The 27977-nt window shown below is 40.7% G+C and overlaps 1 protein-coding gene and 2 pseudogenes across 1 annotated transcript in view; all 3 read left to right on the top strand.

The window, feature by feature from the left end:
• LOC126583452 (TMV resistance protein N-like) overlaps positions 1-27977 on the top strand; it is a 121840-nt gene that overhangs the window by 74633 nt on the left and 19230 nt on the right. The gene's annotated exons all lie outside the window — the stretch shown is intronic.
• On the top strand, positions 649-3286 carry LOC126583473 (altered inheritance of mitochondria protein 32-like; annotated as a pseudogene).
• On the top strand, positions 6392-11558 carry LOC126583456 (uncharacterized; annotated as a pseudogene).

The raw sequence follows: 27977 nt of genomic DNA, 5'->3' as shown, positions 1-27977 counted from the left end.
TTTCACAAAATTTGTTTCATATTTTTTTTAAATTCCATTTTTTTCTTATAACTTCTATTTCACAAAATTTGTTTCATATTTTTTTTTAAAATTCCATTTTTTTCCTATAACTTCTATTTCACAAAATTTGTTTCATATTTTTTTAAATTCCATTTTTCCTATAACTTCTATTTCACAAAATTTGTTTCATATTTTTTTTAAATTCTATTTTTTTTCCTATAACTTCCTAAGCCATTATACAACATTAAATTAAATTAAGTAACATGAAACAACATTAAACAATATGAAACAACATTAAATAACATTAACCAACATAAAAATTATACAACATGAAACTTAAACAACATTTTTAAAAATATTTAAAAACATAAAACCTTTTTATGTCTATTTAAGTTGTAGTTTTTAAATAATAAATTATGTTTGGCCCTATTGCTCTTTGGCCCTTGGTTGGAGATGATTTTTTGTGAAAAGGCTAAAACGAGCCCTCTAGCCCTCTGACCCTCGGTTGGAGACGGAGACAAATATGATCCTGTATTGTTTATTAAAATATTAATATCTTGAAGAATTTTGGAGGGCTAGAGAACTAAAACGAGTCCTATGGCTGCAGATCGCCTCAGAAACCCTATCGTGCGCCGTATGCGCATTGCGCACCTACACCCACACCAACTCCAAACAACAATGTTCTTTCTCTCTCATCTTTTCGCTCTCATCGTTTTCAACTTCAACCCCCGCTAAACCCCTCATTCCTCCTCTCCGAGCCCTGGCAATGGCCTCCGACGACCTCTCTGCCGCCGTCACCGCCGCCGAAGACGAGAAATTCGGTTTCAAGAGATAGGAGATGTTCAAGGAAAAACTTGCCGGTACCGTCAACGCCTACGACCGCCACGTCTTCCTCTGCTACAAGACCCCCCCGAGGCCTGGCCGCCGCGCGTCGAAGGCTCTGAGTCCGATCCGCTACCTAAGTTCTTCGCCTCCGCTCTCAAAGCTCGCAAGAACGACTTCGCCGTTAAGGTCCGTTTTTCAGCTCAATTCGTCGGCGTTGCTGATCGCTTTTTCTTACCGTTTCTTATTTCCTGGAGCTACTGAGTTCTGGTGTTGAGCTGAGTTGACTCCGTTACTCACTTTGTTTCTTGGTTTTTGATAGACTTTGCTGACAGTAATTGAAGGACGCGAAGGAACTGAGTTTTCCGACGGTGATGTGTTGATTTTCCCACAAATGATCAAATACAGGTGAATTCACGTTCATTTCTTGAGATTTTTGCTCTGTAGTTGCTTAATTTTAACCGAAATTTATAGGATTTAGATAATTAACCAGTGAGTGGTGTTTGATTCTTCAGATTTGCTTTATTTGACTTGGAGATTTCAATGATTGCTAACTAGAGATAGAGTTTATGATTTTCCGATTTCAATTTACGAAGTCTCGAATTGAGCTAATTTAGTGTGTTTTGGACTAGTTTTGGTGTTGATACCTTGAAATTTTCCTTGTTTACTCAGAGGTTGGGTGCCGGTAACACGGCGTGGTTTCCAACCAATTGTATTATTACACTTTGTGTATCGGGCCATGTTCCCGGCACAAAGAAAAATTTCTCGTGATTTTCATGGAAATTGATTGAATGCAAGTTGTGACCGCATTTAGTGTTTTATTTCTGTTTCAACTTCTATTTTGATTACGAGATTGTGCTGAGTTTACTGAACTAAATAGATAATTAGATATGTGTTAGCTTCTGAAATTAGTTCTAGAAATTGAATTTAATGGCTCAGTTTACGACTAATCCCTTGCCTTACAAGGAATTAAAGAGTGTTAGGTTATTGTTTCCTGTAAATTCCTTTTGTGATTCTGAGGTGTTTGTTGTTTCTTGATCAAAGGGGCCTGAAAGAGTCGGATGTGGAAAGCTTTGTTGATGATGTCCTTGTGAATGACAAACCATGGGCTTCCGGAGTGCAAGAGGCGTTGACTGGCTCCCATGTATTTGTATGTGCACATGGTAGTCGAGATAAAAGATGTGGAGTTTGTCGACCTGTCCTCATTGATAAGTTCAAAGAGGAGGCTGAGCTGTGACGATTAACAAATCAGGTATTTGTTACTGCTTGCTCTCACATTGGAGACCACAAGTATGCTGGAAACTTGATTGTCTACAGCCCACGTTCAGATGGAAGCATAACAGGCCATTGGTAATATCCGGATCATAACAATTTAAAATTTATTGTATTGGGATAGATGAAGGAATTTGAATATTATGGTATTAATAATTGCAGGTATGGCTACGTCACTACTGAGGATGTGCCGGAATTGCTTGATCAGCATATTGGGAAGGGATAGATCATAGAACGACTTTGGAGGTTTGTGTGTTTTCAGGTTTGCCTACTGTCTGCTGATGAAAAGTTCACTGGAACTGAAGCTTCTGTTGTCATATTTTCCTATTGCTGATTACTTATAGTGTTGTATGATAGATTATTGATATGGAGTTACATTAACATTGAGGGACCAAATCAAACAACTCGTGTGAACCAAATCAAACTACTTTTTTTGTTTTTATAGATAAACCAAACCAAAGGTGGTTTTGGGGAAGGGGGGCCGGGGTCAAGTAGGCACTGTTGTCAAATTGTTTATTAAGCTTGATCATACATGTCCTTACTCGATTGCTATTGATGAAACATAGAGTTGAATCTTTATATGGCTGAACTTGAAATTCAATTTCATTCCTTACAGGGGCAAAATGGGAGCATCTTCGGATGAAGCTGAAAAAATTAATGACCAGAAGCTTCCAAATGGAGGAGAAAGAAAATAGAGGAGAAGCCCCAAGAAAACGGCAATCAGATTCAGAATAATGAGAACCTTTCAGGCTGTTGCCAGGGTGCAAATAGTAAAGGATTTACATGCTGCAAAGAAGTAAGTTTAGAGCAGAACGATGGAAGTGAGGAAAAGAAGGTGAAAGAAACCAGAGAGTCTTGTGCCAGGAAGGATTCCCTAGGGAAGCTGTCAAGCTTGATCGGGAACTGGGAGCAAAGCGATGTTCTCGCAGCTGCTGCCGTGGTTGGAGCAGTGGTAACAGTGGCTGTGGCCTATAGCTTTTACAGAAGGTTAGGCTGAAACGTACTCTAATCCATGTCGGGTTTTGCCACGGGTGTAGAGGCCGTATTTTCTTCTTTTTTTTCTTGGTAGAAAGGTGTTATAACATTAATTAAATAAGCTCTTATATGAAAGGAGAATATGGTAGCTACACTATACGTTCTTTTTTGGAGGGTTTGATGAATTCCCGAAGCTAATCCATATATAGATACAAAAGTATTCAGTGTTCCTTTATGTTGATTGCTTACACAACTGAAATTTGTTGTTCCAATACACTGTTGAATGGTTTTATCTTGACAGTGGGATTTGTTGTGAGACTGCTGGCCAAATGTTGGTGTGGTATTTTCTAAGCTCTTGTGATTGTTTTCAATTTGCCTGTTGGACTTTAATTCAACCGTAGATTCTGTCAATTTTTATGAGAAAGAAGTCTAAATTTTGAAAGAGGCTAGACGGCATTGTTGTCCTCATCGTTTGTTCAATAAACGAGATAAACGGCTGTTCCAACATTTTAATCTTCTTGGTAAAGCTCAGAATTTGGTCGAGATCATCGTCCACTGCTGATCTCTGCAAGCATGTCCTCCACCAGCCTCAATGCCGTTGTACTCACCCTGTCAACTTTTTCTCCTTCTGCATCAATTTCCTGCATAATTGGAACGGTCTCAATGCCGTTGTACTCACACCGTCAACTTATTCCTTGATTGCTTGTTTCTCGAACCATAATTGGAACAGTCAAAAGAAACAGCAACTTCCATGCCGCAGTGTTAGCCGTGCGCGTCCCATCCACTCAGCTGAAGCAGTCCGGGCATTGCTCCTCCTCTCAGTATCAGTCCTCTGTAGTTCTCTCTGCACCTCTTGCATATAAGCAGGAGTATACTCGCTGTGTGCTCCTTGCATTTCATCGATCCCCCTTCGATTGTCTCAACCAGCACCCAGATTGTGCTGCACGTACCTGCAGTTTCCTTGAGCGCAGTCTTCGATGAAGAAACAATGTCGTCAAGTAGCACAATTGCCTTCTCAACCGGTTGGCTTGATTTTTCCAAGCCTTGGATTATTACTGAGAACACTACGCCCGAAGAGACCTGAGACAAAATAATCTGATGGCAGCGCGAGAGGTTTAGTGTGGCTATGCTATCGAGTCTGGCCTGCACACTGATGCCTTCAGCATAGTCTTGACTGAGAAATTCAACCATTGGTTGGATAGCTTCGGATGATGCAAGCAATTCGTAGCTTGTTTTCCTTGCAAGACGATAGGATAAAAGCTGCTATCTTGAGCTCAATCATCTCCTTGGTTTCGTAGCTAAATTGATTCTTATTTTGGGCAAGTAAATTACTTATTTTACGACACTGATCCTTCTAGTTCGTTACTGTTCACAAAATAAAGAAAGTAGCCTCTTGGCGTTTAATTTTCTGCATCTTTTGTTAAGATAGGTTGTTGGAGATGAGGTCTCTTCCCATTGATACTCCAACGAAGATTCTTCCGTCCACCAGCAGGGACAGTTGGATTGACCTGCGCACGTCAACTGGCCAAAATTGGGCAGCAGATTTCTCACAAAAGAAAGGAAATTGCATCGTAGCAGTTATACAATTTTTATTAAAATTTGATGGTGACATTTATACAAATTAAATTGTGGGAGGAATAGCACTCGCGCGTTATCGACACGGCAGTCACATCATAAGAATTTTCATCGAAATTAAGGAAGTGAAACGTAGGATACGTGCTTTGTTTTTTATGGGTGTGTGAAGGACAAATGCTCCACTTTATCAAATTAAAATACCAATTGTTATGGATTCTTAATTATAAATCTGAAGGCTACAATTGTGTAATAGTCCGATGACCAATGATCTGATGTATTCACATTATAATCGAATATTAGATACGTGGTTGAATTGAGCTCAATTAATCCAATTTATTCAAATCTGTTTCAATATGTAAATATCTAGTCATTATGAATAAAGCATTTAGTATGGCTCACGTAATTTGGAATTCCTACTCCGACAAAGATTCTTCCGTCCACCAGCAGGGACAGTTGGATTGACCTGCGCACGTCAACTGGCCAAAATTGGGCAGCAGATTTCTCACAAAAGAAAGGAAATTGCATCGTAGCAGTTATACAATTTTTATTAAAATTTGATGGTGACATTTATACAAATTAAATTGTGGGAGGAATAGCACTCGCGCTTTATCGACACGGTAGTCACATCATAAGAATTTTCATCGACACGGCAGTCACATCATAAGAATTTTCATCGAAATTAAGGAAGTGAAACGTAGGGTACGTGCTTTGTTTTTTATGGGTGTGTGAAGGACAAATGCTCCACTTTATCAAATTAAAATACCAATTGTTATGGATTCTTAATTATAAATCTGAAGGCTACAATTGTGTAATAGTCCGATGACCAATGATCTGATGTATTCACATTATAATCGAAGATTAGATACATGGTTGAATTGAGCTCAATTAATCCAATTTATTCAAATCTGTTTCAATATGTAAATATCTAGTCATTATGAATAAAGCATTTAGTATGGCTCACGTAATTTGGAATTCCTACTCCGACAAAGATTCTTCCGTACACCAGCAGGGACAGTTGGATTGACCTGCGCACGTCAACTGGCCAAAATTGGGCAGCAGATTTCTCACAAAAGAAAGGAAATTGCATCGTAGCAGTTATACAATTTTTATTAAAATTTGATGGTGACATTTATACAAATTAAATTGTGGGAGGAATAGCACTCGCGCGTTATCGACACGGCAGTCACATCATAAGAATTTTCATCAACACGGCAGTCACATCATAAGAATTTTCATCGAAATTAAGGAAGTGAAACGTAGGGTACGTGTTTTGTTTTTTATGGGTGTGTGAAGGACAAATGCTCCACTTTATCAAATTAAAATACCAATTGTTATGGATTCTTAATTATAAATCTGAAGGCTACAATTGTGTAATAGTCCGATGACCAATGATCTGATGTATTCACATTATAATCGAAGATTAGATACATGGTTGAATTGAGCTCAATTAATCCAATTTATTCAAATCTGTTTCAATATGTAAATATCTAGTCATTATGAATAAAGCGTAATTTGGAATTCCTACTCTAACAAAGATTCTTCCGTCCACCAGCAGGGACAGTTGGATTGACCTGCGCACGTCAACTGGTCAAAATTGGGCAGCAGATTTCTCAAAAAAACTACAGAAGAAAGGAAATTGCATCGTAGCAGTTATACAATTTTTATTAAAATTTGATGGTGACATTTATACAAATTAAATTGTCGGAGGAATAGCACTCACACGTTATCGACACGGCAGTGACATCATTGACCCATGCAAAAAAATTTAAAAGGGCTGCCTACACCGGGGAATCTTGGGAAAGACTTGACTTTGGTTATTTGAAAGCCAAGCTGCACTTCTACAGGCTACAATGGATACCAGCAGCTCCGCCCATGGAGCCGGCGTTGCAGCCTCTTCGTCTTCCTCGCAGAGCTCAAACCGGTGGAAGTACGAGGTGTTCCTGAGCTTTAGAGGCGACGACACGCGCACTACCTTCACAGACCACCTCTTCATTGCGTTACGCAATGCCGGAATCAACACTTCCATAGACTACCAGCTCACAAGGGGGGGAAACATACAGAGTGAACTTGACCAAGAAATCGAAGGGTCGAGAATCGCCGTCATCATCTTCTCGAAGAGGTACGCGGAGTCCCGATGGTGCCTGAGGGAGCTGTCGAAGATCATGAGGTGCCTAAAAGATCAAGAGGGGAAAATAGTATGTCCAATATTCTACGACGTTGACCCTTCTCAAGTCAGGAAACAGAATGATAGTTTTGGGAAAGCATTTCAGAAGCATGAATGGGATGAAGATCCAAACGAGGTCAAGCAGTGGAGAGAGGATCTTAAGGCTTCTGCAGATTTGGTTGGCTGGAACCTCAAAACCACGGCCGACGGGTATACTTTTTTGTTTACTTCAAATTTCGTATCACCATATTTCACTAATCAACCAAAATTAAGATTTTATAATTAAGGCATTGGATCTGAGTTTATATGTTAGAAGAAAAATTGGATCGTTGATCCTGAACAATGATAGAACTGTAATTTTGGTCCCTACATAAAAATTTATTAGAATTGGTATATGAATTTTATAAAAGGTAGAGCATTTTCATAAGAATTTTCATTGAAATTAAGGAAGTGAAATGTAGGGTCGTGCTTTGTTTTTTATGGGTGTGTGAAGGACAAATGCTCCACTTTATCAAATTAAAATACCAATTGTTATGGATTCTTAATTATAAATCTGAAGGCTACAATTGTGTAATAGTCCGATGACCAATGATCTGATGTATTTACATTATAATCGAAGATTAGATACGTGGTTGAATTGAGCTCAATTAATCCAGTTTATTCAAATCTGTTTCAATATGTAAATATCTAGTCATTATGAATAAGGCATTTAGTATGGCTCACGTAATTTGGAATTCCTACTCGTAGGCGTGAAGGAGTGTTTATCGAGAAAATTGTTGGGAACATCAAGGAACTATTGAAAACTGCAGACTTAAAAGAAGCCAAGCACTCAGATGGAATGACTTCTCGTGTGCAGAACTTCAGTACTGAATACTTAGACGTCAGTACTGAATACTTAGATGTTGGACGTTCACCTGATGTTCAAATAATTGGAATTAGGGGTATGGGCAATATAGGTAAAACAATGTCAGATTTGCCGAACTGCCGCAAACTCAAAGATATTCCAAACTTGGAGAACTCATTGGACCACATGTATTCAATTCTTATGGAAGGGTGTACCAGTCTCACTGATACTTTTAAGGAGAACCTCCGAAGGGTATCTCTCTCTCTCTCTCTCTCTCTCTCTCTCTCTCTGTATTGTTGCTTATACTGACTTTGCACCCCATGTTGTAGAGAAATGCATTTGGTGGAATTTTTCTCTCCGGAAATGATATTCCTAACTGGTTAGCCTATGTCACGGGAGAGGATAAAACTGTCAAATTTCAAGTGCCGCCAAGTATTGATTATATAGGAGGGTTGGCTTTGGGCATCGTTTATTCTTTAGACAACTCCGACTCTACCGGGTCTCTATGCATTGATGTTGTTAATTGTACCCAGCGAACTAAGTTTCGCATCTGGCCAATGAAGGCCACCGTAACTGCTTCCCATGAATATTATCTTTGGTTGGGAAATCTTTCAAACAAGAAGCTCAATCTGAAAGGCGGCGACATGGTTCTTCTAAAAGCGGAATTTTATGGAGGAGATAATAGAATTAAGGAGAACAAAACAGGAGTGGATATGGTAAAATGGGATTTGTCTGATGAAGACACTGATGACGATACACAGTTGGACATTCGCCACGTTTTCTTCTGCTACAAGACCCCCGAGGCCTGGCCGTGGTGCATCAACGGCTCTAAGTCCGATCCACTCCCTAAGTTCTTCACTTCCGCTCTCAAAGCTCGCAAGAACGACATCACCTTTAAGGTCCGTTTTCCAACCCAATTCGTTGGTGTTTCTGACGTTTCTTATTTCCTGGAGCTACTGAGTTCTGGTGTTGAGCTGAGCTGACTCCGTTACTTACTTTTTTTCTTGGTTTTTTGATAGACGTCGATGACTGTAATTGAAGGACATGAAGGAACTGAGTTTTCCGACGGCGATGTGTTGATTTTCCCACAAATGATCAAATACAGGTAAATTCGCATCGATTTCTTGAGGTTTTTGTTCTGGAGTTGCTTTAATTTTAATCCAAATTTATAGGATTTAGATAATTAACTAGTGAGTGGTTAATTTGAATCTGATTCATAACAATGAACTGAAATCGCAGTTGAGTATTTCTTAACAATACAACAGTAATAAGAATAAGTATATTAAGCAAGCTTGAGAGGTAAGCAATAGAACAACAATGTCTCACTGGAGCAATCTGAATCAATAACTTATAACTATTCAAGATGGCACATAAAAGCTTAACTTGGTGGACGAAAAAAGTTCAAATGGTGGTTTGATTATGGAATACTGAGAGTGTTGTCTTACCTATAGCCACATTGAAGAATGCCATGTAAAATTGCTTACGATGGAGAGACTAAAACATGAGCCGACCCACGTTCCCACCCGAGTGCTATTAGAAAACTGAATAATACTATTAAAACTAAGTCATATACTATTGAAACGAATTATTTCATTAATACAACCAACACTTCCAATATCAAAAGAGAAAGAAATAACAGTATACAACGCATTAGCAAAAAAGTGCCACATTACATACCATTAAATGACAGTAGCTAACTCCTGATATAATTGCTGGAAGAAAAACCTTGCTTGATGCAAAACAACAATTAAATCGAAAAAGTAAGTTTTAGTTATATTATGACTGACTATTTATGTAAAAATGCTTCAGACCTAACTTTCCCTATCTGAAACTAAACGAAAATTGAGATGGATTCCATTTCAGGGGACATTCAGAGATCCCATATTTGAGACTCTACACTAAAATCATTTCCAATGAAATTTTCTCTGCGTTGGAAACTACTTTATCTCATCCTCACTAAATCTGCCAGCACTGCATATTCTCTCCAAGTGTTCTCACCCAGCCGTGTACTCCATCACAATGGCTAGATGAGGTGGTGTGAGCAGAACCAGCAAGAAAGACACCGCACTACTCTCAAGTCTTAAACACAAACCTCTTTATCAATTATCCCAAATAAGCCTCTCTAAAGACTATTTCCACTTCACAGTAAAAGCAGAGTGCAGGAAGTATAGCTCATATTTTTAGCAGAGTTACTTTGACAACAATTCTGCAAGTGGTGGATTGCTCTTGGTCCTACTGCATCCCGGGCTCAAAATTCTAACCATCCCCCATAGCAGTTTGAGCACACCAAAGGCCAAATTTAATTAATAAGATTGGGTTTGTATCTAAGACTCACCCACCAGCCAGCCAGCTAGCAAACACACACCTAAATGCAGCAGCCCAACCCAGCTGTTAAGCATGGGCCACACTAGCACACACAATGGCAAACCGTAATTAATTCATAATCGAGGGCCCATTCCATAACCAACATGAATTTACTGACCTAAATGGATAATTAGATATGTGTTAGCTTCTGAAATTAGTTGTAGAAATTGAATTTAATGGCTCCGTTTACGACTAATTGCTTGCCTGTAAATCCTTTCTTGTGATTTTGAGGTTGTTTTTGTTTGTTGATCAAAGGGGCTTGAAAGAGTCGGATGTGGACAGCTTTGTTGATGATGTCCTTATGAATCACAAACCATGGGCTTCTGGAGTGCAAGAGCCGCTGACTGGCCCCTATGTATTTATATGCGCACGTATGAGTCAAGATAAATGGGATCGTTATCATGCACGTACTCTCATTGATAAGTTCAAACAGGAGGCTGAGCTGCGAGGATTGACGGATCAGGTATTCGTTACTGCTTGCTTTCACATTGGAGGCCACAAGTATGCTGGAAACTTGGATATCTACAACCTAGGTTCAGATGGAAGCATAACAGATCATTGGTAATATCTGGATCATAACAATTTAAAATTTATCGTATTGGGATCGATGAAGGAGTATGAATATTATGTATTATTAATTGCAGGTATCCCTTCGCCACTCCTGGTAATGTGCCGGAATTGCTTGATGAGCATATTGGGAAGGGAGAGATTATACAACGGCATTGAAGGTTTGTACGTTTTTGGTTTTGCCTACTGTCTTTGGATGAAAATTTTACTGGACGGAAGCTCGTGTTGTCTTATTTTTCAATTGCCGATTATTTCTAGTCTTGTATGATAGATTAATTGATATAGAGTTACGTTAATGTGGAGGAACTTTTGTGGAGAAAGCACAAAAGAATTGGATATAACTGCATTACCTTGTACATGTTTCTGATTTGTAATGTTGTTGTGATTTGTTTATAAGCTTGATCATACCTGTTCTTACTTAATTGCTATTGACAAAACTTAGAGTTGAATCTTTAAATAGCTGAACACGAAATTCAATTTCATTCCTTACAGGGGCCAAATGGGAGCATCTTCTAATGAAGCTAAAAAAATTAATGACCAGAAGCTTCCAAATGGAAGAGACGGTAAGAACAGAAAGGAGAAGCCCAAACAAAATGGCAATTAGACGTGGACGGAGCGGAAGCGAGAATGTCGGCATGAGTAACGCAAACATTGGTGAAAATCCGATGCCCCGAAAACCTAAAGGTTCCTTCGCAAGGTTTGTCCACGGAGAGTGAGTCGGGGCCTAAGATCAGGCCAAAAGGCATAGTCAATGGACAACAGGTGAATATTCCTGTATTACCCCTTGTTGGTCCTGAGGGACAGAGGAGTCACCAAGAAATCTCAATTTTGTTTATGAATTTCAAAAGAGAGAAAACAACATTGTTGTCCTCGTTGTTTGTTCAATAAACGAGATAAATGACTATGTGTTAACATCTAAATATGCATGAACTATTTTTTAGATATACGGCATTGTTGTCACGAATTTTACCTTCATTCTAGAATAGTTTTTCTTATTTTCTTATTGTGGTTCTCAAACTCAATCTCATGTGGTACTTCAATTATATCCGTTAACTCAATTTATTTTTTTGTTAAATATAGAGGGCATAGCAAGGATTTTGTACATCCACCTCCTTTTTTTCTTTTTTCTTTTTTCCATTTTTTAGGTTGTGGGATGAATTTTAAGTTTATCATCTCTACTTAATAGAAAAACAGATGAAGTTGACGAAAAGGATACAAAAAAAAAAAATCATGCTATAGCGAGTTTGAAGATCATATAACATATCCATCGATAATATTACCAATTCACAATAGTCATAATTGTCCTAGATGAGTTTTTATATTTTGTTGCATGATAGCCTCGATCTCTCTCTCTCTCTCTGTGCCCTTCTCGTATTGTTGCTTATACAAACTTTGCACGCCGCGTTGTAGAAATGGAACGTGGGGGATGTATTTGGAGGAATCGGTCGCTCTTGAAATGTTATTCCTTAATGGTTAACCTATGTCGTGACAGAGGATGAAAATGTCAAATTTGATGTGCCGCCAAGTATTGATTATATAGGAGGGTTGGCTGTGTGCATCGTTTATTCTTTGGACCATCGCAGTGTAGTGGGTCTTTATGGATTGATGTGGTTAATCCTTCCCAGCGAACTTATTTTTCCATCTGGTGAATGGATGCCACCATAACTGGCTCCCATGAAGATTATCTTTGGCTGGGAAGTCTTTCAAACAGGAAGCTCAATCTGAAAAGTGGCGACAAGGTTCGTGTGCATGCAGAATTTTTTGGAACAGAGGATGATCATCAATTTAAGGTGAAGAAAACAGGAGTAAATTCTGTAGGATGGGAACATTGTTTACCTTCAGAAATAAAAAAAGTGAACTATGAGCGCGTACCATAAGGGTGTGTGAAATCCCGTTTCTGGATTTCACTGTTATAATCTACGTAATTGTATTATTGAGATTTATATTACTTTTTGAGAATTTATATTAATTTATTTGAAATTAGATTTCAATTAATCTAGTTACGAAGAGTGAAGTTTGGAATTATTATTTACTCGTTGACCTTTCGAGGTCACAAGTAACGTTTTCGAATAGGTCTTGAAGTCACGAAAGCATAGGCGAAAACCATTTGCGAGTCCGGATTATAACGGTATAATTACGGAAGTTTGAAGTTGTGTTGCTTAAAAAAAAAAAAAAAAGATAAAGCCACGGGAGTGGCGAGTGAAGAAAGAAAAGGAGGGAAAGGAGTCCCCCCCATTTGGTGAACCCGTGCACCACAAAAAACAAAATGGTTTTGATCCGGCCAACTTCATGCAAATTTCTACCATTTCTCAACTGATTTTCTTATCTCCTTCACCTGCAACCTGCTCAACTACATTCCTCCTTCCACCTCCACCAAATATCAAGGGTTTTTAAGGTCTATTTCATGTAGAACTCCATAGGAGAACCCGGGGGTTCTCGACGACGAATTGTCATTCTGGAGAGTATCACCATTCACCATCACCCTTGATCAACTTCTCTTGGACCCAAGAACAAGACCCAATTAGTTGTAGGGGCATTGGAACACCAAGGAAGCCGAATTGAAGAACACCCACCTTAGGGTTTTCGATGGATACGAGCCAATTTGAGAGCCTTCCCGGTCAAATTGGACTTGGCCACAAATATAAAATTTACTCTACTTGTTGAGACCTTCATTCTTGTAAAATTTGAGAATTTTTGGAAAAAGTCGAATTTTCCGATATGTGACATTAGATTTATGAGATACTTCTTTCGTTACCAAGCATCTAGACCTAGAAGGGAATTATAGTTGAAATGACATCCTTGTTAATCTTGTGCTTATTTGAGTGTGTTTAGTTGGGGTTTAAGAGTTTAGATTGTTTACTAGTAGTTATATTCAAGTTATTAGTAAACGATCTAGTTTCTCTTAATTAATATATATATATATATATATTGCCGCATATACATGTCAAAAGGGGTAGTGGCATGAGTGAAGAGGTGGTGTTTTAAGTTGAAAAACCATTAACTTTGGGTTGGTTTATTAAAGGATGGAGAATGAAGGTTACAAGCATAGGAATAGAACGTTAAAATGTTGATTTCATGGATGAGAAATAATATGTATGGTTCAACAACAACAACAACAAAGCCTTTTCCCACTAAGTGGGGTCGGCTATATGAATCCTAGAACGCCATTGCGCTCGGTTTTGTGTCATATCCTCCGTTAGATCCAAGTACTCTAAGTCTTTTCTTAGAGTCTCTTCCAAAGATTTCCTAGGTCTTTCTCTACCCCTTCGGCCCTGAACCTCTGTCCCGTAGTCACATCTTCGAACCGGAGCGTCATTCGGCCTTCTTTGCACATGTCCAAATCACCGGAGCCGATTTTCTCTCATCTTTCCTACAATTTCGGCTACTCCTACTTTACCTCGGATATCCTCATTCCCAATCTTATCCTTTCTCGTGTGCCCACACATCCCACGAAGCATCCTCATCTCCGCTACACCCATTTTGTGTACGTGTTGATGCTTCACCGCCCAACATTCTGTGCCATACAACATCGCTGGCCTTATTGCCGTCCTATAAAATTTTCCCTTGAGCTTCAGTGGCCTACGACGGTCACACAACACGCCGGATGCATTCTTACACTTCATCCATCCAGCTCGTATTCTATGGTTGAGATCTCCATCTAATTCTCCGTTCTCTTGCAAGATAGATCCTAGGTAGCGAAAACGGTCGCTTTTTGTGATCTTCGCTAGATTGCTCCGGTCATTAGTGTGGATAAGTATATAAATGGATAGAGATAGGAAAGCAAACACAAGATGAACGTGGTTCACCCAGATTGGCTACGTCCACGGAATAGAAAAGTTCTCATTAATTGTGAAGGGTTTACACAAGTACATAGGTTCAAGCTCTCCTTTAGTGAGTACAAGTGAATGATTTAGTACAAATGACATTAGGAAATATTGTGGGAGAATGATCTCGTAATCACGAAACTTCTAAGTATCGGAGTGTGGTGTCGTCTTGACTTGCCTTATCTGTCTCATAGGTAGATGTGGCATCTTCTCTGGAAGTACTCTTCCTCCATCCAGGGGTGGTATCTTTAACTGGTGGAGATGCACAAGGTAATGTATCAATTTCACTTGAAGCTTACTTGTAGTTTCAGGCTTGGTCAAGCGCGATACAAACCATGTAGTAGGAGTCCCCCAAGTCGCCGAGCTAGGGGGTCTGCTGAAAGAGGTGACAGACAAGGTAAGCAATCAAAGCTCCAACTGATTGTTCACCTTCTCCCCATCTTTCAGCAGCATGAAGGATAAAGAGAAGAAAAATGAGAAGAGATGATATGAGATACTTTTGCTTTTGAAGAAGTAACTTTCCACAGGCTTATTCTTGAACTGAGCTGGAGGGTTTTCTGGTTTCCTCCAGAGTATAAGGCCGACTGAAGAATTTGAGGGTCAAAACAAGTCCATCAAATCTAGAGTACGTTCCACCCTGCTGATATGGGATACTTTTGCTTTTGACAGAGTAATGGATGTATCGGCACGTGTGCTGTTACGCTTGTCTCCACATGCTTCCTTGTATCCTTCGCACTTGCCCTATCTGTTCCTCAAGCAGATGCGGAATCTTCCCTGGAAACATAAGATGTTGAAGATGAGTACTCGAGAGCAATGCCAGGTAAGTAATCAGGTAAGCGGTTCCAGGCAGTCAGTTCCTGGCTGGAAGCTTGATTCCAAGTGCTGACTGATTGCTCTCTTTCTCCTTGTCTTGCAGGTAAAAACAAGGCCAAAGGAAAAGACAGGGAAAAAGCATGATATGGGATACTCTTGCTTTTAACCCTGATGATATGAGATATTCTTGCTCTAGTATAGCTTGTTTGCAGAGGTATTATCGGGGGGAAAGAAAGCTGAATATTTCGAAAGGTTTCGTTGGGAGTGCCCTCTCATATATGATGAAGGGTTGAACATTTTTGCAGGTCTGCCTGTTCGTTGGGGATGGAGGTCGACATATATAGGAGTCTCCCTAACAAGTAGTAATGCTATTCCTTTACCCTGCTTGGTCATATCACGGTAGTGGGAGCTGCCAGTTTCACATGTTTTAACTCTGTCAGAGCACTTTGAAAAAGTGGTCTGTGGTATCTGGCTCTCGAGATTCGGAGAACGATGCCTCTTCGATTTTTGAGAAAGCAATCATGCTGGGGGTCTGGCTCTCGAGATTCGGAGAGCAGTGTCTCTTCGATTTTTGAGGAAGTAATCATGTTGGGAGTCTGGCTCTCGAGATTCGAAGGGCGGTGCCTCTTCGATTTTGGAGCAAGCAATCTTGTTGGGAGTGTTGTCTCGAATGTGAGTAAAGGTTGGGCATGTTTGCTAGTCTACCTTGCCACGAAGCACAAAGGTTGACACACAGGGACTTTCCAATTATCCAGCAATGGTACTGTTCCTTTACCCTCTCTTCGATTTTGAGAAAGTAGTCATGTTGGGAGTCTGGCTCTCGAGATTCGGAGGACGGTGCCTCTTCGATTTTGGAGCAAGCAATCTTGTTGGGAGTGTTTTCTCGAATGTGAGTAAAGGTTGGGCATGTTTGCTAGTCTACCTTGCCACGAAGCACAGAGGTTGACACACAGGGACTTTCCAATTATCCAGCAGTGGTATTGTTCCTTTACCCTTGTGGGTAATAATATGGTAGCTAGACCTTCAAAATTTATGTGTCTAAACTTTGTTAGTGCTGTTTCTTTGCTATTCTTTTACCTTTCTTGGTCAGAGCGATTTAGTGGGAGCTGCAAGCTTCACGTGCTCAACTTTGGCAGAGAACTTTGGCAAAGTTATCTGTGGTACCCATGAGCTATTGTTGCGTGTGGGAAGTGGGTGATTGAACAGTAAGATTCATGTGCTTTCTACTTCACCAGAAGTCTTCGACAGAATGCCCATAATTTCTGCAAAGCTGAGTGTGCGTGTGACAGGTGCTGACAAGGCTAGAAAAGTAGGTGCCTCTTCGATTTCTGAGATCGAGCCTCGTGGTCTCTGAGCAGCCCAGCTTTTGAGAAAGCGAGCGCCTCTTCGATTGATTCGAAGAACGATGCCTCGTCGATTTTTGAGAAAGCAATCATGCTGGGGGTCTGGCTCTCGAAGATTCGGGGAGCAGTGTCTCTTCGATTTTTGAGAAAGTAATCATGTTGGGAGTCTGGCTCTCGAGATTCGGAGGGCGGTGCCTCTTCGATTTTGGAGCAAGCAATCTTGTTGGGAGTGTTTTCTCGAATGTGAGTAAAGGTTGGGCATGTTTGCTAGTCTACCTTGCCACGAAGCACAGAGGTTGACACACAGGGACTTTCCAATTATCCAGCAATGGTACTGTTCCTTTACCCTCTCTTCGATTTTTAAGAAAGTAGTCATGTTGGGAGTCTGGCTTTTGGAGCAAGCAATCTTATTGGGAGTGTTTTCTCGAATGTGAGTAAAGGTTGGGCATGTTTGCTAGTCTACCTTGCCACGAAGCACAGAGGTTGACACACAGGGACTTTCCAATTATCCAGCAGTGGTACTGTTCCTTTACCCTTGTGGGTAATAATATGGTAGCTAGACCTTCAAAATTTATAGGTCTAAACTTTGTTAGTGCTATTTCTTTGCTATTCTTTTACCCTTCTTGGTCAGAGCGATGTAGTGGGACCTGCAAGCTTCACGTGCTCAACTTTGGCAGAGAACTTTGGCAAAGTTTTCTGTGGTACCCATGAGCTATTGTTGCGTGTGGGAAGTGGGTGATTGAACAGTAAGATTCATGTGTTTTCTACTTCCCCAGAAGTCTTCGACAGAATGCCCATAATTTCCGCAAAGCTGAGTGTGCGTGTGACAGGTGCTGACAAGGCTGGAAAAGTAGGTGCCTCTTCGATTTCTGAGATCGGCCCTCGTGGTCTCTGGGGAGCCCAGCTTTTGAGAAAGCGAGCGCCTCTTCGATTTCTGAGATTAGCCTTCGTGGTCTTTGAGCAGCCCAACTTTTGAGAAAGCAAACGCCTCTTCGATTTCTGAGATCAACCCTCGTGATCTCTAAGCAGCCCAGCTTTTGAGAAAGCAAACGCCTCTTCGATTTCTGAGCAGGCGCCTCTTCGATTTCTGAAGCTCCGTCGAGTGCAGATTTTTATAGGGGCTGGCATTACGTTCCAAAGCACACTTGAATCTCCACCAGTAGAAGCTTCATTCTTGCACTTCTAAGATCTTGATTTGTCCGACCTCTTCTCTCTTCAACACCTTTGAAAATGTCTGGCCCCTCCGACCGTCGTTTTGACTTGAACCTTGTTGAAGAGGCAGCCCCGCCTTCTCCAGACAACATATGGCGCCCATCCTTCGTCTCCCTTACTGGTCCTCTTACCGTTGGGGATTCCGTGATGAAGAATGATATGACCGCTGCGGTGGTGGCCAGGAACCTTCTCACTCCCAAAGATAACAGACTACTTTCCAAACGGTCTGATGAGTTAGCTGTTAAGGATTCGCTGGCTCTCAGTGTTCAGTGTGCAGGTTCTGTGTCTAATATGGCCCAACGCCTATTTGCTCGAACCCGCCAAGTTGAATCATTGGCGGCTGAAGTGATGAGTCTCAAACAGGAGATTAGAGGTCTCAAACAGGAGAATAAACAGTTGCACCGGCTCGCACATGACTATGCTACAAACATGAAGAGGAAGCTTGACCAGATGAAGGAAACTGATGGTCAGGTTTTACTTGATCATCAGAGATTTGTGGGTTTGTTCCAAAGGCATTTATTGCCTTCGTCATCTGGGGCTGTACCGCGTAATGAAGCTCCAAATGATCAACCTCTGATGCCTCCTCCTTCTAGGGTTCTGTCCAGTACTGAGGCTCCAAATGATCCCCCTCCGGTGCCTTCTCTTTCTGGGGCTCTACCGACTGCTGAGACTTCTCCTAAGCAACCTTTGTGAAGGCTCCCTCTTGTGTGTTTATTTTGACTCATGTATATGTACATAAAAAAAAAAGGGTGAGTGACTTTAATATATGTGTTACAGGTGATTACTCTATTTTCATAATTATTATCCTGAGAGGGTATGAGACGGTTTTATGATTATGTTTTCTATAAAGTGCCATCGTTATAGTTTATGATGTGGGATTTGACGTGCATATTAGAAACATGGTTTGCTTTGTATGGTTGGCTTGATGTGATGAAATGTGAAGACTAGTGGTGGACTGTGAACCCGTTGTGATTGGGGATATGTTGCTTCGATATTGTTTCTTTTCCCTCTTCGTTGATTCGTTTTAAATTTAGCATATGTGCCTTATTTCCCTTGGTTAAGCTTTTGTAAATTTAGTAGCTTGTGCTTGTCTCATTTCTTTGAGCCGTTGTACATTATGGTTGTTGGCCTTCCGCGATTCCGTTGAGTGATGTTCCGGAATCGTATCCACTTGGATTCCATGAGAGATGGTCCAGAATCCCTTCTACTCCGCGATTCCGTTGAGTGAAGTTCCGGAATTGTATTCACCTTGGGTTTCATTGAGTTTGGATTGAGATAGCTTCAAAGGTATAGGCTTCGGCCGAACTATGTCGCTCTAACCCTACTTTTCATGGTGTTGTATGAGAATATGGTTATGAGATGTTGTGATTGTTTCAGACGAACCGTTGGATGTTTGGGTGACTCCTTCAGAGTTTGCGAAGGTTTGGTATTAATTTCTTATGAATGATTCATATTCAAAGTTTATAAACTGTGATTGATGGTTGGTTTTATCACTATTATCACACTTTGTATTATTGTCGTTCACCTGAGTTTCACAACTTATCCAAGTTCTGAATTACCCAATGCACCATTTCCATGATGTAGGCACTGATTTTACATGCAACAGGTCTGGATAGATTACGAGAAACCGATTGATATTTTGGTTCCGTTGAGTGGTCTGGAACCCGATGTGGTTGAATTCCGTTGAGTGGTCCGAAATCCTTACTCTTGCACGTTCCAAAAGGTTAGTCTAGAACCCTAGATTCGAGCAAATGGGAATTATCCATAGACCTTGTGAATATAAATTAGAATTACCATGTTATTACTCATAACCCAAGTAGGGAATTATATAGAGTTCTCTAATTGAATTGGTGAAATGGTATGTTATCTCATTGATTGATTAACGTAGTTAAATGCTAAGATCATGCATCCTTGATTCATGAAGGGATTAATTGACGGGAATTGTGGAATGATGTTGAATATGATTGTTATTATTATGATTATTTAGTGATCAATGTGGCTTAAGAATAATATTGTGCTTCGTTGGTTATTGGATAAGTTACATGTTGTGGATGGAGATATCACGTTGAAAACATAGTGATTTATATGATGGATGGAATGGAAACCTTGAATGTCATGTGGATTTGTTATGTAACCATGAATCTAGTAATTCATGCTTGTTAAGTTCTAATAATTGATTGAGGAATGCTATGCTTTTCGATTTGAACGTATTGTGATAAATGTCGAGGTGTAATGAATGACGAACTACGAATGGCTTGATCCCTAATGAGGGTATGTAGGCAGTCTAACGAAGAGGTTAGATGCAGCCATAAAGTATACGAAATACTTCTATGCGATTCGATTCTCGAGTTGTGCTTTGTACATATCTTGGAGGCGGGGTATGTTAGATATGTGGTTATTTGATGACGTCAAGTGTCGATCCTGGACGTATGTGGGGATCGGGGCGTGACAGCGTGAGATGATGATACTGATGAGGAAGACTATCAGATTATACCATATGAGTTTGATGACGACACTGACGATGGTACAGAGTTAAAGAGGCCACTCATCTGATGAGGTCTGCAAAATATTAAGGTTTGATCTTAATATTGAAAGCTTTGACGATGACAAAACAACAGTGAATTGAAGGAAAGCGCAGTAAAGAGACTTGTAAGGAAGGTACGTAGACATTTACTACAAACTGCAAAGGAACTGATGCAATTATGAAGCATGAATCAACTTGTTTATAAATCTTACCCATTTAGGTCATTTTACCCTATCTTTTTCCTCTATAAAGACCATGAAAACATGTTTTTACATCTCAATTTCGTTGCTTCTAAGAGTAATATTGGGGGTTGGGCTAGGCCATGCTCGCTAGTTAGGGGTTTGTTTAAATTGTTCATATGGCTCAAAGAAGCGGTTCATGGAGAAGCATACGCCTTTTTTTTATTTTCGAAAAGCATCCTTAAGTGGTTTTTTAGAATGTACTTGAGTTTCTAATAAAAATTTCAATGTGGTTATAATAGAAGCACTTCTAGCTTAAGCACTTTCTAGAGAAGCAATGTCACGAGTCCTTTTTTTATTTTTTTTAAGTAACTTATCATCTTAACAAATATAAATTAATAATTTCCAATTTGATCAGTGACATTAGAGAAATTTACATGTAAGTATGTCTTACACATCATTAATTAGAGACATATCTTAGGGGTTGGCTTGAGCCTTGAGTGTTCTATAAACCACCTCATTTCAAGGAAATTTCTCTCTTCACCTATCATAGATGTAAGTGTTCTTGCCTGTTAAGTGTGAAAGAGCAATCATGGAGCAACAAGAAATCACATTTTTCTCTGCAACCGGAACAAGCTGGCAGCGGTTTTGACAGAACCGGTCACCAATGCATTAGTTAGAGGTACATCAGAGTTGAATCCGTTCCTAACAGCAACACCGTGCCCACAACTTCCAAGTCCAAAATAAAAACTGAGAACTAACAAACGTATCATCGTCATGGTTTATGTGTTTGTGCAATAAGTGGTTAGAGCTATGTTCTACAATTGAGAACAAGAATTTTTTTTTTTAAATGTCATATGAGCTTGCTTACTTTTTTTTTTCTTTTTTTTTTCAATTTGTCATATAAACTAATTTTCAATTTTAAGACTCAATCCACCCGATCCTGAAATGTTGGTATGTGTCTGCATGGGACGTGACGAGATATATACATATCCCACAACTAATGAATTGTATGCCCTGGCAACCCTGCATACTTCTATCTACTCAGCTGAGAACCTGTTTTCAGTCACAGGCGGAAACCCATGTAAATTACTTACCATGTAGTCGGGTGGTGATGAAGGGATCGTTGACAGCAACGACCTCAACATCACAGAAGATGTTGTTCTTTATTGTGGAGGATTGCCCCTAGCTCAGAAAGTTGTTGGCCATTTGTTGGCTACGAAAAAAAGTAGAAGCATATGGGAAAGTACATTGAATAAAATATTTCACATGAAAAAAATTCATGAATCGCTTAAATTAAGCTACGATGGGTTAAGTACCGATCATGTGAAGGGTGTGTTCCTTGACATATCTAATTTCTTTATTGGATGGGATATAACTATTGTCATGGCAATATTGGATAGTTGCAATGCAGATAGTCACAAATACTGATAGTACTATGTCCATAAAAATTAGGGTGTTACCATATTTTGTAGTAAACTTATGCAATGCCATGTACATGTATATTCATATCGCTCCACGCATTTTGTTTCTCTATAATACTTAGGCGATGACATTTGACTGAGCTTTGGCTATCTGAAAGCCAAGCCGCACAGCCTGCTGCACTCCCTCTAGTCTCCCAACGCTAGTACCAATTATCGATAGATACCATCAGCTCTGTCCATGGAACCGCCATCGCAGCCTCTTCGTCTTGCCCGTGCCGCTCAAACCGCTGGAAGAACGAGGTGTTTTTGAGCTTTAGAGGTGACGACACGCACTACCTTCACAGACCACCTCTCCATCCAGCTTGTATTCTATGATTGAGATCTCCATCTAATTCTCCGTTCTTTTGCAAGATAGATCCTAGGTAGCGAAAACGGTCGCTCTTTGGTATTACCTGATCTCCGATCCTCGCCCCTAACTCATTTTGGTCTCCATTTGCACTGAACTTGCACTCCATATATGCTGTCTTTGATCGGCTTAGGCGAAGACCTTTAGATTCCACCACTTCTCTCCAAAGGTTAAGCTTCGCATTTACCCCTCATGAGTTTCATCTATCAACCTTATATCATTTGCGACGCAAAAGGGTAAGGACTTAAGGCTTGTTGATGCAAAAAATCAGTGAGGACTTTGGTACAACAGAAAGTATTAACTTATTGCTCTGGTCATTATGGTGGATAAGTATGTAAATGGATAGAGACAGGAAAGCAAACATAAGATGTACGTGGTTTACCCAGATTGGCTACGTCTATGGAGTAGATGAGTTCGCATTAATTGTGAAGGGTTTACACAAGTACATAGGTTCAAGCTCTCCTTTAGTGGGTACAAATGAATGATTTAGTACAAATGACATAAGGAAATATTGTGGGAGAATGATATCGTAATCACGAAACTTCTAAGTACCGAAGTGTGGTATCGTCTTCACTTGCCTTATCTGTCTCATAGGTAGATGTTCTCCTTGTCTTGCAGGTAAGAACAAGGCCAAAGGAAAAGACAGGGAAATAGCATGATATAGGATACTCTTGCTTTTAACCCTGATGATATGAGATATTCTTGCTCTGGTGTAGCTTGTTTGCAAAGGTATTATCGGGGGGGGGGGAAAGAAAGCTGAGTATTTCGAGAGGCTTCGTTGGGAGTGCCCTCTCAGATATGAGGAAGGGTTGAGCATTTTTGCAGGTCTGCCTGTCCGTTGAAGATGGAGGTCGACATATATAGGAGTCTCCCTAACAACAAGTAGTAATGCTATTCCTTTACCCTGCTTGGTCATAGCACGGTAGTGGGAGCTGCCAGCTTCACGTGTGTCAGAGCACTTTGAAAAAGTGGTCTGTGGTATCTGGAAAGCTGATGTTGCGTGTGAAGATTACAGACAAGCTTTATCCAAGGAGATCTGGCTCTCGAAGTTGAGAAAGTGATGCCTCTTCAGTTTTCGAACAAGCAATCCTGTCGGGGATCTGTCTCTCGAGATTCGGAGAACGGTGCCTCTTCGATTTTTGAGAGAGCAATCCTGCTGGGAGTCTGGCTCTCGAGATTCGGAGAGCGGTGTCTCTTCGATTTTTGAGAAAGTAATCATGTTGGGAGTCTGGCTCTCAAGATTCGGAGGACGGTGCCTCTTCGATTTTGGAGCAAGCAATCTTGTTTGGAGTGTTTTCTCGAATGTGAGTAAAGGTAGGGCATGTTTGCTAGTCTACCTTGCCATGGAGCACAGAGGTTGACACACATGGACTTTCCAATTATCCAGCCGTGATGTTGTTCCTTTACCCTTGTGGGTAATAATATGATAGCTAGACCTTCAAAATTTCTGTGTCTAAACTTTGTTAGTGTTGTTTCTTTGCTATTATTTTACCCTTCTTGGTCATAGCGATGTAGTGGGAGCTGCAAGCTTCACGTGTCTAAACTTTGTCAGAGATCTTTGGCAAAGTTATCTGTGGTACCCATGAGCTGATGGTGCGTGTGAAAAGTGGATGATTGAACAATAAGATTCACGTGCTTTCTACTTCACCAGAATGCCCGTAATTTCAGCAAAGCTGAGTGTGCATGTGACAGATGCTGACAAGGCTGAAAAAAAAAAAAAACAGGTGCCTCTTCGATTTCTGAGATCGGCCCTTGTGGTCTCTGAGCAGCCCATCTTTTGAGAAAGCAAGCGCCTCTTCGATTTCTGAGATCAGCCTTCGTGGTCTTTGAGCAGCCCAGCTTTTGAGAAAGCAAACGCCTCTTCGATTTCTGAAATCGGCCCTCGTGGTCTTTGAGCAGCCCAACTTTTGAGAAAGCAAACGCCTCTTCGATTTCTGGGCAGATGCCTCTTTGATTTCTGAAGCTCCGTCAAGTGCAGATTTTTATAGAGGCTGGCATTAAGTTTCAAAGCACACCTGAATCTTCACCAGTAGAAGCTCCCTTCTTGCACTTCTAAGATCTTGATTTGTCTGACCTTTTCTCTCTTCAACACCTTTGAAAATGTCTGGCCCCTCCGACCGTCGTTTTGACTTGAACCTTGTTGAAGAGGCAGCCACACCTTCTCCAGACAACATATGGCGCCCATCCTTCTTATCCCCTACTGGTCCTCTTACCGTTGGGGATTCTGTGATGAAGAATGATATGACCGCTGCGGTGGTGGCCAGGAACCTTCTCACTCCCAAAGATAACAGACTACTTTCCAAACGGTCTGTTGAATTGGTTGTTAAGGATTCTCTGGCTCTGAGTGTTCAGTGTGCAGGTTCTGTGTCTAATATGGCCCAACGCCTATTTGCTCGAACCCGCCAAGTTGAATCATTGGCGGCTGAAGTGATGAGTCTCAAACAGGAGATTAGCGGGCTCAAGCATGAGAATAAACAGTTGCACCGGCTCGCACATAACTATGTTATAAACATGAAGAGGAAGCTTGACCAGATGAAGGAATCTGATGGTCAAGTTTTACTTGATCATCAGCGGTTTGTGGGTTTGTTCCAAAGGCATTTATTGCCTTCGTCTTCTGGGGCTGTACTGCATAATGAAGCTCCAAATGATCAACCTCCGATGCCTCTTCCTTCTAGGGTTCTGTCCAGTACTGAGGCTCCGAATGATCCCCCTCCGGTGCCTTCTCTTTCTGGGGCTCTACCGACTGCTGAGACTTCTCCTAAGCAACCTTTGTGAAGGCTCCCTCTTGTTTGTTTATTTTGACTCATGTATATGTACATATTTGTAACTTATCGGAGATATCAATACATAAGCTTTGCTTCATTTCCAACGTATTGTGTTAAAGACACCAAAGCCTTCTTCACTGAGTGGGGTCGGCTATATGAATCTTAGAACGCCATTGTGCTCGGTCCTGTGTCATGTCATCTGTTAAATCCAAATACTCTAAGTCTTTTCTTAGAGTCTCTTCCAAAGTTTTCCTAGGTCTTCCTCTACCCCTTCGGCCTTGAACCTCTGTCCCGTAGTCCCATCTTCTAACCGGAGCGTCAGTAGGCCTTCTTTGCACATGTCCAAACCACCGTAACCGATTTTCTCTCAACTTTTCTACAATTTCGGCTACTCCTACTTTACCTCGGATATCCTTATTCATAATCTTATCCTTTCTCGTGTGCCCACACATCCAACGAAGCATCCTCATCTCCGCTACACCCATTTTATGTACGTGTTGATGCTTCACCGCCCAACATTCTGTGCTATACAGCATCGCCGGCCTTATTGTCGTCCTATAAAATTTTCCCTTGAGCTTCAGTGGCATACGGCGGTCACACAACACGCCGGATGCACTCTTCCACTTCATCCATCCAGCTTGTATTCTATGGTTGAGATCTCCATCTAATTCTCCGTTCTTTTGCAAGATAGATCCTAAGTAGAAAAAACGATCGCTCTTTGGCATTTCCTGATCTCCGATCCTCACCCCTAACTCATTTTGGCCTCCATTTGCACTGAACTTGCATTCCATATATTCTGTCTTTGATCGGCTTAGGCGAAGACCTTTAGATTCCAACACTTCTCTCCAAAGGTTAAGCTTCGTATTTACCCCTTCCTGAGTTTCATCTATCAACACTATATCATCTGCGAAAAGCATACACCAAGGAAGATCATCTTGAATATGTCCTATTAACTCATCCATTACCAACGCAAAAAGGTAAGGACTTAAGGATGAGCCTTGATGTAATCCTACAGTTATGGGGAAGCTTTCGGTTTGTCCTTCATAAGTTCTTACGGCAGTCTTTGCTCCTTCATACATATCCTTTATAGCTTGGATATATGCTACTCGTACTCCTTTCTTCTCTAAAATCCTCCAAAGAATGTCTCTTGGGACCCTATCATACGCTTTTTCCAAATCTATAAAGACCATATGTAAATCATTTTTCCCATCTCTATATCTTTCCATCAATATTCGTAAGAGATAGATTGCCTCCATGGTTGAGCGCCCTGGCATGAACCCGAATTGGTTGTCCGAAACCCGTGTCTCTTGCCTCAATCTATGCTCAATGACTCTCTCCCAGAGCTTCATTGTATGACTCATTAGCTTAATACCCCTATAGTTCATGCAGTTTTGTACGTCGCCCTTATTCTTGTAGATAGGCACCAAAGTGCTATTTCGCCACTCATTTGGCATCTTCTTCATTTTCAAAATCCTATTGAAAAGGTCAGTGAGCCATGCTATACCTGTCTCTCCCAAGACTTTCCACACTTCGATCGGTATATCGTCTGGGCCCACTGCTTTTCGATGCTTCATCTTCTTCAAAGCTACAACCACTTCTTCCTTCCTGATTCGACGATAAAATGAGTAGTTTCTACACTCTTCTGAGTTACTCAACTCCCCTAAAGAAGTACTCATTTCATGTCCTTCATTGAAAAGATTATGAAAATAACCTCTCCATCTGTCTTTGACCGCGTTCTCTGTAGCAAGAACCTTTCCATCCTCATCCTTGATGCACCTCACTTGGTTTAGGTCCCTTGTCTTCTTTTCCCTTGCTCTAGCTAGTTTATAAATATCCAACTCTCATTCTTTTGTATCTAGTCGCTTATACATATCGTCATAAGCCGCTAACTTAGCTTCTCTCACAGCTTTCTTCGCCTCTTGCTTCGCTCTTCTATACCTTTCACCATTTTCATCGGTCATGTCCTTGTATAGGGCTTTACAACATTCTTTCTTAGCCTTCACCTTTGTTTGTACCTCCTCAGTCCACCACCAAGATTCCTTTTGGTGTGGAGCAAAGCCCTTGGACTCTCCTAATACCTCTTTTGCTACTTTTCGTATACAACTAGCCATGGAATCCCACCTTTGGCTAACTTCCCCCTCTCTATCCCACCCACACTGGGTGATTACTTTCTCTTTGAAAATGACTTGTTTTTCTCCTTTTAGATTTCACCATCTAGTCCTTGGGCACTTCCAAGTCTTGTTCTTTTTTCTCACTCTTTTGATATGTACATCTATCACCAACAAGCGATGTTGATTAGCCAAGCTCTCTCCCGGTATAACTTTGCAATCCTTACAAGTTATACGATCCCCTTTCCAAATTAGAAGAAAATCTATTTGTGTTTTTGACAACCCACTCTTGTAGGTGATCACATGTTCTTCTCTTTTCTTAAAGAAGGTGTTGGCTAAGAAGAGATCATATGCCATTGCAAAATCCAAGATAGCTTTCCCATCCTCGTTTCTCTCCCCAAAACCATGGCCACCATGAAAACCTCCATAGTTGCCTGTCTCCCTGCCCACGTGTCCATTTAAATCTCCTCCTATAAATAACTTCTCTGTCTGGGCAATTCCTTGCACCAAGTCTCCAAGGTCTTCCCAAAATTTCTCCTTCGAACTCGCATCCAACCCTACTTGAGGTGCGTACGCACTAATCACATTGATGAGTTCTTGTCCTATTACAATCTTGATTGCCATAATTCTATCTCCTACCCTCTTGACATCTACAACATCTTGTGTCAAGGTCTTGTCCACGATGATGCCAACACCGTTTCTCGTTCTATTTGTGCCCGAGTACCAAAGTTTAAACCCTGAGTTTTCTAGATCCTTTGCCTTAAGACCAACCCACTTAGTTTCTTATAGGCACATA

Source organism: Malus sylvestris, chromosome 9, assembly GCF_916048215.2.
Source record: "Malus sylvestris chromosome 9, drMalSylv7.2, whole genome shotgun sequence".
Taxonomy (NCBI): Eukaryota; Viridiplantae; Streptophyta; class Magnoliopsida; order Rosales; family Rosaceae; genus Malus; species Malus sylvestris.
The sequence above is the reverse complement of the archived record's forward strand: the minus strand, read 5'-3'. Positions and strand labels throughout refer to the sequence as shown.